Source organism: Rattus rattus, chromosome 7 (genome assembly GCF_011064425.1).
Source record: "Rattus rattus isolate New Zealand chromosome 7, Rrattus_CSIRO_v1, whole genome shotgun sequence".
NCBI lineage: Eukaryota > Metazoa > Chordata > Mammalia > Rodentia > Muridae > Rattus > Rattus rattus.
The window spans coordinates 70895283-70907846 of record NC_046160.1 but is presented as its reverse complement, the minus strand read 5'-3'; positions in this window follow the sequence as shown (position 1 = coordinate 70907846).

Below are 12564 nucleotides of genomic sequence, written 5' to 3'. Positions count from 1 at the left end.
ACCAAAAACTAATGTAATTTGAAAATATATGCTTCACCACTGAAGAATACCCAAATATTTACCTGCACAAAGAAATGAACAAGAGCGAAGCTCTGGTCCCCAGAAACTTGCATTCTGAGGGAGGCAGGGCAGGGATAAGGAGGCTTAACAATGGCCCTTAATAGGGAGCTGCAGGCAGGTTCCACCAGGCACTCGAGCAGAGAGTAACTTGGCTGTGTGGGTAGGATGAATTAGACTTTAATGAATGAAGGTAGATTTAGTTGCAATTAAAATGGTGAGTAAATGAATTAAATAATAAAAGTCCAGGAGCTCACTGGAAAGGAGGATGTGCTCGGAGCACAGACTCCAACTTTAATTGGCTTTCTTGCTGTACACATGAAAACCAAATCGTGCAGCAGAGAACTTCTGTAGGTGGCCTGTACAGCTGGCTCACAAGGAAAGAGGCTCAGACAACTTTCTTAAAATTTAGACAATAATATTTGTGATATTTAAGCTGACAGCTATAATATGGTGCGTTTGGTCAGTTTTTATAAAAGTAGAAATAAAGGGGTTATTTTGGAGCTTCAGCTGAAAGGCAAGTCTGACTTTAAAAGCTTTCCTGCCAGTCCTCTTGGCAAACAAGCTTACGCATTCCCATCCCTCTAGTCACCCCATGTAAGTACCCGGCTTTCTTTATGAGATGACCACAGTTAAGATGCAAAACCGTTTTACTTTTGCAAAGTGACCAAACGATGATGTATCAAGGCCCTAAGTCATGATCAGTGATTAATACACAGTTAACCGAAGTACAGTTCTTTAAAGCAGAAACACTGATGTGCTTGCTATCAAACTGCTGTGGAAACATCCCAAGCATACTTGAATTTCTCAGCACTGCCTTTAGAAATAGCTTATGAATTACAGAAGAAGCTGGCTTCCTCTTTTCAGGCACATAGATTTTAGACGCAAACTATGTTTGGAAGCAAAACGTAAGCCCAGAGATTTCAACACAGCACTTGTCCTTAGCAATCCAATGTGTGCATAATCCACACGGCTCTGAGACATTCTTTGCGACACGGTCAAGAGGATCCCTAAGCAACTGAAAACATTGGCGGTGGGGAAGGAAAGTGCCCAGGAGGCAGCATACGTGCCTGCCGTACCCCACAGTCTCTGCATTTTAGCCGAGTACCTAACTTTTAAAACAGGCACACATTTTGAAGCTTCTGCTAGAGCAGATAAAATTGTATAGTGAAACTCACTTCCTAAGGGTTAGTGTGTGTGTGTGTGTGTGTGTGTGTGTGTGTGTGTGTGTGTGTGTGTGTGTGTTGGTTTATCTATTTTCACATGTATTTTTGAAGGCATTTTATGGAGTAGTTGGACTGGGCAGGCAAGAACATCTAGATGCCACAAAGACAGATAAACTGCATAGTTTTACTTGTAAAACTAGAACTGTTGATGGCTGCTGGTTTCTAAGTCTTGCCTGACTAGAGCCAGTGTTAAAGTTCGTTAGCTTAACCACACAATGGCTGAGGGGACAGAGTGACCACACAAGTGTTTAAATTCCATGGCGGGTCCCTAGCTACAACAGGGAAGAAAGTTCAAACAACACAAACAGAGTTGCAAGGTCTGAACTTGTGCGAGAGACACCGCAGTCACCACCAGGCAGCTCTTGTTCAGGGCAACTGGGCCCTCCCTCCCCAGCAAGATGGTTAATTGAATAAGGATTTCGAAGCCTTTGGCTACAGAGAAACCAAAGTGGCACAGGGCTCATAACTCAAACACTTCATTTTAGGCAGCTGTTATTTTTCTTGCCAGGGCTAATTTGGAGCGTTCAATCACTTTCTCCTTCTTAATGAAGAACTGTTTGTAGGTATTGGTAGAGCCTGAGCTACAGTTATTGTTCTGGGAAGGTAAATACTTACTGCTCCTTTTACTCCTGTATACAAGTAACACTAAATTACAGCACAACTCTCTCTCTCTCTGCCTCGAGAATGTTTGAGCTGGACCGTGGCTTCCCACTATGATTTACCTAGTCCCTCCTACAGTAAACTAAAAATATTGGACAGAAAATGACAATCATTTTTCAAATCCACCACCAACAGAGTCCTGAGCAGTGAAGCGAAACACAAAGGATAAGGTTGAGTTTGATTTTCACCGTATCAGGGCAGAGGAGACAAAGCCGGGATCTGCCCTAGGACAGAAGTACAGAATTCAAGCTATAAATGGGACAAAAAGATTTCCCTTACAAAGTTTATAATCAAAAATTAGCCCCCATGTGGATTTTCAACAAAAATTAGTATTATCTGAGTAACCCCATAAATTTCAAATCAAGGTTTAGAAGTGGTACAAGGCTCACACATGTTTCCAAGTGTCTGGGCAGGAACCTGCAGTTCACATAGCTCTAGAAACAAAGCATGGAGGATATCTATGAGTCCGTGCTCATGTTAAAGAGGCACCATACACTGCAGCCTACAGAAGTAACCGCACACAGGAGTAACACCAAACCAGAGCATGAGTACTTGAGATATTCAGACAACAGAAAGCAGGTTTCAAACTCAAGCCTTAAAACATGTGAGGGAAAAAAGGATTAAAAAATTATATGTATATATATCCTATAAAAATTACCAAGTGGAGTTGGGAATGAAGAATCTGTAACTTCCAGAAATGAAAACTACAATAACACAAACTAGACTCACTGGACGTGTGCTTCCAAGCAGAATAGTCTGTGGTAGACTCACACTCCTGCCAAGAACAACGAGAAAAGCTGGTTAAACTGCAAAAGAGCATTTGCTTCAAAGTATCAGTGAGGGGCTGAGACAAAGACAACTACGTGGGTAGGATTCTGGAAAGGAGCCAGCAACAGCAGGATGAACCAATGGCCTGTGGTCACTTGTGGGGGGGGGTGGTTGGAGGCAGTACTGTGTGGACTTGAACAATAGCCAATACCTGCTCTGAGGGACCGTCAAAACAATAGTGTCTTTGGAATGTTCTAGACCTCAAAATGGATGCCTACGCCCCTTCTAGTAACCCAGCAAAGCTTAATTTACCAGAATCCCTAACTGGGATGTTTAAGAAGCTAAAATGGGGTTGACTAAAGAAGTTTCCATAAAGATACGGCTTTCACAACACAAAGTTCTAGTGTGCTATTCCATAGCAAAGAGGAAAACCAAAAGTAACAGAACTTTATCCAAACTGCAACCCAATCCCAACCTAGTGCTGGGCTTGCCTAGCTTAGGATGCTTAGTTTCTGCTCAGTCTTGCCAGTAAGGGATAAACCCTCTCTAGAGGAAGGCCAAGTCATCTGGAGATTCAGGATGACTGACACTGAATCAAAAATTAATAAGAAATAGGCCAATAGAAAAAGACTCACAGATAATTCCAACATCAGATTTTGTTCAGCTAGATTTATATATATTGATTACATTTATATACTTGTATTCATGTGTGTGTGTGTGTGTGTGTGTGTGTGTGTGTGTGTGTGTGTGTATACACATACATATATGTAGAGGTCTGATAGCAACTGTGAGAATCAGTTCTCTTCTACAATATGGGTTCTGGAGATCAAATTCAGGTCATGAGGCTTGGTGATAAGTACCCTACACACTGAGTCTTCTCTCTGTCCCCACTTGGATTTTAAAGTCTCCATGACTAGTAAATTAATGAAAACAGGCAAAGGGGAAAAATCAACAAGCCTCTGTAGAATAGAAAAGTGGACGATCTGAAATTAAGGATTCATCAGGTGGTCTCCCAGCAGAAGGCAGAATTAGGGGAATAAAAGCCATTTTCAAACTAGTTTTCCTGCCTTGGTACCAGGAATTGAACTTAGGCCCTCACACATGCTAGGTAAGGGCTCTGCACTGAGCACAGTTCCAGCCCAATAAACAGATGTTGAAAAATAGTCAAGAGTTGATATGCATAAGGAAACAGATCAGAGACCATAGGAGGCATGGGAAAGACACGAGAAACCAGTGAAAAGGCTAGCATAGATATTGCTGGAGTCTAACAGGAGAAAGATATACTGACTAAAGACTTCTGAAATTGCTGTGAACTAGAATTCCTGATAAGAAGCTGTCTGCAAATGTCAATTAACTGATGTACTCAGTGGTGTGGAGAAGATGGAATGTTGTGGGCCCAGAACCAAATTACATTTATTTGAGGGCATCTTTAGCCATTTAGTTCATTTATGGTGCTCCTGTGTCATACTTAACATTTGGCGACTAAGAAATAAGATTGTTTTTGGAACGTTTGAACAGACCTCTAGTTCCCACCAAACAAAGATCTGTCAGATAGCATCCAAGGCCTCCAGCAGAGTTTTCTCCACGCTACAACCCGCCTACCCAGTGTCCCCACCAATATATTTGAGAAGTGTCTTAATTTATGACTCTCTTAGTTCCATTACAATAAAAACTTCAAGATCATGAAATTTGGGGTAACTTTATTCTGTGTTTCCAGAACACAGTCACTCATATTTGGCTCCACAGTAAGCTATCTCTTGTCCCTTCTGAGGTAAGAGTTGTATCTTGAGGAGACACTGATAAAGAATAGCCAGGCAGAGTTTTAACTCGCTCTCTCAGAGTCACACAGTGAAGATCGTATCTTAGCACCAAGGAAAGCTGTTGAAAGCAACGTAAATGAAAAAAATATAAAGCGCAGCGAGGGAGCACGTGCCCTTGTCATATGTTGGAGCATCTTTTGGGTGTATTCCCAGGAGTGGTATGGCTGGGTCCAGAAAATGTGGTACATCTACACAATGGAGTAATACTCAGCTGTTAAAAACAATGACTACATGAAATTCTTAGGCAAATGGATGGAACTAGAAAATATCATCCTGAGTGAGGTAACCCAGTCACAAAAGAACATGGTATTCACTCACTGATAAGTGGATATTAGCCCTAAAGCCTGGAATACCTAAGGAAAAAAATTCACAGATCATATGAAGCTCGAGAAGGAAGACCAAAATGTGGATGCTTCATTCCTTCTTATAAGGGAGAACAAATACTCATGGGAGGAAATACAGGGACAAAGAGTGGAGCAGACACTGAAGAAAAGGTCATCCAGAGACTGCCCCACCTGGGGATCCATCCCATATGCTGCCACCAAACCCAGTCACTATTGCTGATGCCAACAAGTGCTTGCTGAGAGGAGCAAGATATGGGTGTCTCCTGAGAGGCTCTGCCAGAGCCCTACTGATACAGATGAGGATGCTTGCAGCCAACCATTGGACTGAACAAGGGGACCCCAATGGAGGAGTTAGAGAAAAGACTGAAGGAGCTGAAGGGCTTTGCAACACCATAGGAAGAACAACAATATCAACCAACCAGGCCCCACCAGAGCTCCCAGGGACTAAACCACCAATATGGAGGGCCCCATGGCTCCAGTCACATATGTAGCAAAGGATGGCGTTGTCAGGCATCAATAGAAGGAAAAGCCCTTGGTCTTATGAAGGGTTCTTTCTCCAGTGTAGGGGATGCCAGGGCGTTGGTTGAGGTGGGAGTGGGTAGGTGGGAGTGGGAGCATCTTCATAGAAGAAGGGGGAGGGAGGGAGTATGGGAGGGAGAAAGGCGATAACATTTGAAACGTAAATACATAAACTATCCAAGAGAAATAAAATAAAATAAATAAAAGCAGTCAGGGAAATGAGACTGAAGAAAAGAATGACATGGCAGGCAGCTGGCTGGTTATGGGGAAGATGGAGACCGCTCCCAGAACTCACACTTTCAGCTATGAAGTAACATGCTCCAGATTTATCCTAAAACCTTAAGGAATTAAAAACAAAAATCCACCAAGAAAGTAGAAAAATCCAAAATATTCATGGTGAGAATACACAAAGTAATGCTTTTGGACTGTGGCCCATAGATATCAATGCCTGACCAGAAGGGCTCAAACATTAAACAAAGCAAGAGCCCTGTGATGGCCCTGGCTGTCAAGGGAGTTTCCAGAGCAGAGTGAGGGGAGGGGGCAGACAGCCAGAGTGAGCGAGCTCTGTAGAGGGGCAGAGCCTTTCTGGGTCTTCCTGTGAGCACACTACCTAGGCCAAGGTGCCTAACAACAGACTCAGGAGCATGCCTAGACTCAGGGAGGACTCCAGACAGACTCTGTTGTGAGCAGTCATGACAGAAGCATCTCTTGGTGCAGGGGCTGTCTAGTCATTGTTCAGTGGGAGACTGACTGGGATAATGGGGTTCTAAGAAAAGTCTGCCCTAGACTGATGGCCATGCTGGCGCACATGTTCAAGCTTGAAATTGCCTTAAAATGCTCTGAAATTCTTTCTGTGTAATGTACACAGGTTCCTGAACAAAGCTTAGAACACTTACAGTCCTAAAAGCCATGTGAGGTAACCCCAACCAAACAGATGCACGCGAGAAGCTGAAACCCGGTTCTAGCTTTTAAAGAGAGAGAAAAAGATAGCATCCGCAATGAGAAGGACCGTGGTAAGACTGACAGAACATCAAAACATGACACAACCAAACAAACAAACAACCTCCTCGAAACCCCAACCCAATAGTTATTAAAATCGAAGGCAAAGCAATGGAAAATATTAGAAACACATAGAGGTGAAAAAGAACTAAGAAATAAATGCACTATGGGGAGATGTCAAGTGTCTAACACACATCAAGTAACCAGAGGCAGAGGGAAAGGAAGTTTGGGGCAAAATTATTGCAAGAAGTAACTACTGAAAGTTTTCTAATGACAAGGACCTCAAACAAACACGAGATACAAGAGCCACACGCACATGGACATACTGCATAATTCAAAGGTCAGTCAACGTTAAGTGACAAGACAAGGAGAATCAGTTTACAGCAGCCAAATGACAAGAACAGAAGATGCAGACAAGAACAAAAGCATCTATCTGGAGATGTTACCACATCTGAAATGCACCAGGAAGAAGACACACAGCTCTTTATCCCAAGACCCCGTTTCTAGCAGTTTGTGTCTTCATGGGCAGCAGGCAGCAAAGGAGACATTTTTGGACACTCAGAAGTCAAGCAGGAAGCACTGTAGCTGGCAACATGACAAAATAGTTAACAGGTGGGAGTGAGTGCAAGCCAAGAACACCAGGGACAGTATATATGGGGACAAAAACTAAGCCCCATCATTCATGTTCTTATTTCAAGGTAAATCACCTACAATATTGCCATGGTAACATGAGAAGTAAATGTAGCAAAAAGACCTTTATGAGACAACCTTATTTTTCTAAAGGTAATAATATCAGTTTACACATTATTACTGTATAGAATCTCTATCTGGGGATGTGTATGTGCCCTAGTTTACTACACAGTGTAAATGACACAATGTCTTTACAGCTATTCTTCACCAGTCCACACTTCAGCACAGCCAAAGCAGTGCTCCCAGAATTCTGCATTATTATTATTTTTTTTCTGAGATAGTATAAATGTAGAGAGAGAGTGAACTGCCTTTGAACTTGAATTCTCCTGCCTTATCTTCTTTTTTTCTTTATTGTATATATTTTATTTACATTTCAAATGTTATTCCCTTTCCTAGTTTCCCAGCCATAAGCCCCCATCCCATCACCCTCCCCTTCTCCTATAAGGGTGTTCCCCCTGCCCAACCAACCCCCCTTTCCCCCCTCCCCACTCCGACATTCCCCTGTGCTGGGAGGATCCAGCCTTGGCAGGACCAAGGGCTTCTCCTTCCATTGGTGCCCAACAAGGCCATCCTCTGCTACACATGCAGCTGGAGCCATGGGTCTGTCCATGTGTACTCTCTGGGTAGTGGTTTAGTCCCTGGGAGCTCTGGTTGGTTGGCACTGTTGTTCTTCTGGAGTTGCAAGCCCCTTCAGCTCCTTCAATCCTTTCTCTAATTCCTCCAACAGGGACCCTGTTCTCAGTTCAGTGGTTTGCTGCTAGCATTCGCCTCTGTATTTGTCATGCTCTGGCTAAGCCTCTTAGGAGACAGCTATATCAGACTCCTGTCAGCATGCACTTCTTGGCTTCATCAATATTATCTGGGTTTGGTGGCTGCATATATGGGCTGGATACCCACGTGGGGCAGGCTGTGAATGGTCATTCCTTTAGTTTCTGCTCCAAAGTTTGTCTCCATATCCCCTCCTATGAGTATTTTTGTTCCCTCTTTTAAGGAGGACTGAAGCATCCACTCTTTGGTCGTCCTTCTTGAGCTTCATAATCTTGGGTAATTCGAACTTTCAGGCTAATATCCACTTATCAGTGAGTACATACCATGTGTGGTTTTTTTGTGATTGGGTTACCTCATTCAGGATGATGTTCCATCCATTTGCTTAAGAATTTCATGAAGTCATTGTTTTTGAAGCTCAGTAGTATTCCATTGTGTAGATGTACCACATTTCTGTATCCATTACTCTGTTGAAGGGCATCTGTTTTTTCCAGCTTCTGGCTACTATAAATAAGGCTGCTATGAACATAGTGGAGCATGTGTCCTTGTTATCTTGGAGCATCATTTGGGTATATGCCCAGGAGGGTATAGCTGGGTCCTCAGACTGTACTATGTTCACTTTTCTGAGGAACCTCCAGACTGATTTCCAGAGTGTTTGTACCAGCTTGCAATCCCACCAACAATGGAAGAGTGTTCCTCTTTCTCCACATCCTCACCAGCATCTGAGTTTTTTATCTTAACCATTCTGACTGGTGTGAGGTGGAATTTTGGGGTTGTTTTGATTTGCATTTCCCTGATGACTAAGGATATTGGACATTTCTTAAGGTACTTTTCAGCCATTCGATATTCCTTAGCTGAAAATTCTTTGTTTAGCTCTGTACCCCAGTTTTTAATACTGGCTTAGCCTCTTAAATGCCAAGATTACAAGCCTGTGCCACTATGCCCAGTAAATCCTTTTAAAAAAAGGAATGCTGTGTTCTAAGTTTTTGTATGTGTGTATTGCATGTTGGAATATCCTTTGCACACTCACCATCCTCTCTCTCACATCTTTACTTCCCAGTGTTTTCATCAGACAGACTCCATTCATGTCATGCACGTGCGTGCGCACACACACACACACACACACACACACACACACACACACGCTTTCATACATCTATATAAAATCCAGGAACTACAAATTCAGTAACTTGTTTATGAGACTGTCTCAGCACAGTCATTCCCAGTTGCAGCCAGCTTCCTTCAAAGGACATAGCTCATCCTTCTTTTTGCTGAAATGTCCCACGGTGCCTCTGTGCATCCCTCCTCTCATCCAGCATTGGTTTCATGGCTCCACCATTATGAGCAGCGCTGTAGTAAACCTGGATGTGTAAGTGTCTGTGATCGGTTGCCTTAAAGCCCAAAATGACCAGAAGTAGTACAGCTGGGTCACATGAAAGATATCTTTGGAGAAGTCCCCACACTGAGTTCCGACAGCAGGGTACATACCCTCCCCAGCATTTGTTTTCTTGATTCCTTCTCCCGTTTGTGTGCATGTGTCTTCACCCTTGTAGTCATGTGTGCAGGCCGGAGGCTAACATGAACCTGTTTGATCCACTCATTTCTCTCCTTTACATTGTTTACTTTTATATCGTTTTGAGTCAAGGCCTCTCACTGAATCTGTAGATCACTGGACAGTGAGCGCTTAAGTATCTTCCTGCGTTCACACCCAGCTTCACTCTAGGATGTTCATGCCCAGCTACACTCTAGGATGGACTTCTGACCTCAGGTCCTTATTCTTACTTACACTAGAACACTTCACCTACTGACTGAGCCGTCTCCCCAAACCTGTTGTTGTTGTCGTCGTCGTTGTTGTTATTATTATTATTTCCCTTAATGACTGCCTTTTGCCTGGAGTGAGATGACAACATAGGTTTAGTTTGGACTTCTCTGATGGCTAGTGAAGAGGGCCATTTTCTTCATGCTGATTGTATTTCAATTTTGATGCAAAATAAAACAAAACCCCAAACATCACTGGAGAAAAAGACAGCCTCCCTCCCCCATCTCCATGCTGAGATTTTATTTATATTTATTTATTTATTTATTTATTTATTTATTTATTTATTTATTTATTACAGGTCTTGTATGTGCTATGAAAACCACTAGGACTTCATAGGTACAACTGCCATGCTGGGTCTGGAAGATGCTCTTTCCTTGTTAAGTCACCCACTACCTTTGCAATCTTTCTGTTTCTTAGGTAACAATTCCTGAGTCTTAGGAGGCTGGGGTGTGGTACACGTCTCATTTAAGGTGGAACCTACTGCATTCTCTTATTCTCTACACCTTGACCAGTTGTGGGTCTTGTGATTAACAGCCAAGTACTGTAGAAACAATCTTCTCTGGTGAGGGTTAGGAGATGTAATAATCTATGGGTATAAAGATAAATCATTAGGAGTCATTTTTAGTACTGTGTCCACTTAGCAGAATAGTAGTAGTTGGTTCTCCCCTAGGGATTATGACCTGTCTTGCCACAGGCTCTTGGTTCAGATAATATTGCCAGGTATAGATCTCATGTTATGGAGAGGACCTGAAATCCAGCAGAGTTAGCTGGTCATTCCCATGACATTTGTGCCATTATGATACAGTGGGCATGTGTTGACAAGCTGTTTGGTATTAGACCTCTCAGAGTTCACATCTGGATAAGGCTGATGATCACTCCCCCACCACCCCCCTCCCAGTAGTCCAGTCATTTGCACAGCATGTCCCAGTACTATGAAAGCTAGACAGTAGGGATGAATCTTCCAGGTCAATATCAACTTGATTTTTCCACGACCTATGGCATGGCACCTTCAGCAATAGGATCTTACTACTAAGTTTCTGAGGGTAACCAAGAGCATTTGCAATGGCTGCACTATTTGTGCACTGTCTATTGAATCTCACTGGCCAAGAACTCCTAAATAGGTAGCACTGGGCTTTTCATTTGTTAGCCTGTGCTACACAGTAGGACATCACTCTTTTGTTATATGGTAGCTCCACTTAAGCTCACTATGTATATATTATATGGTTATATAACTTTATATAATGTTATATGGTTATATATTGTAGGAAGCTTCTTCAGTGGTATGTTTCCATATGACCTTTTAAGTGTTTCCATGTGATCTTTAGTGTTATCCCTCCCTGTGTTTCTTCTTTATCCTGTCTGTCCCTCCCCTCTTGTTCCAGTTTAACCCCTCCTGTTCCATTATTCCTCTTTAAAACTTTATAGCACTCATTTCTGTCTCCCTTCTGTTGAAAACCTCATGGGTCTGTGTTAACTAGCTACTAACCTCTGAATATCCACATGAAACTTACCTGCTGGTTCAAAGCTGGTATCTCCGAAGGAGAGCATCCATGTGATGTTTACCTTCCCAGGTCTGGGTTACCAGCTGCATCAATTTATCTGCAAACTTCCTCCTTTTATTTTCCTTACCAGCTGAATAATGTTCTCGTGTGTAAATGCACCACATTTCTATTATCCGTTCATCAGCTGATGGACATCTAGGCTCTTCCCATTTCTTGGCTGTTGCAACTCCAGCAGCAATGAACATAGATGGCGGCTATTTCTATAGTAGGATATACAGTCCGTTGGGGTTAGTCCCAAGAAACAAAGTTCATAAAACATGAAATCCATCTTCAAATATCCAGCATCATTATCCACCAAGAAAACATCAATTAAAAACTTCTGTGAGATTTCAAATTACTCTAGTTACAATGGCTAAGGAAAAACAAAATAACCAAAACCCAAACCAAATGATGACAAATGTTGGCCCAGAAGTTGGGCAATGGGAGCATTCGCTCACTGCCCGTGGGAGTGCAACCCAGTGCAGCTGGAATGCAGATCAGTGTGGAGCTTCCTCAGGTTAGAAACCATTCTGCCACATGATAATAGGCTCGTTTTGTATCTTATGGAAAAACTATTTAATATTTCATTACCGTAACTTATTTTGCATCTGAATAGTTTTCTTTTCTCCCTGAGAACTCTAGTGCCCCTTGTAAGCCAGTGTGTGTGCCTAGGAAATGTGCTCTCTTTCTCCACGGCCATTGTAGCAGAAGCAGTGAAAGCAAGCTTCCATAAAACAGAAAAATACATATACACTGACCACAGATTTTGCCAAAAGAAAGATACAAAATGCCACACAAAGAACCAGACACTTGACAAGGGCAACTCAAGGGCAACCCTGCTGGTCCTTAGAAGACCTGGTGGGACCACCAACCTGGTGGAAGAGGTTGCTTTGGGATCTAAGGCACAATGGAGCCCAGCTCCTGTTGCAGCGCCAGAGACTCCGAGTGGGGAGGAACTTCAGCTCAGATCTGAACAGTTTAGAGAGGCTTGTAGAGTACGTCATACATTTGCTCTTATCAACTTTAATCTTTATTAAGGAAATAATAAATAGTTTGATTGTAACTTGATCTTCTTCACTGCAATATATTTCATAATGGACATCTAGTACAATGTCTTCAGCACTGTACACTTATAAATTTGATTAAGATCAATGTGTAGGAACTGTATTAAAACATGTAGGATTTGAGATAGGAGATTTTATGTGACTAAAAAGTAAATACAAGTTTTAGATACTTGAGTTGTTGCATTAAAATATATCCTTGTTAGTGACTGGATAGTTAAATGGCTTTCCAAGTGCCAGCATATTCTGAAAACATACTAGAGAACAACAAAATCAAGGGCAAGCACAGTAAGGC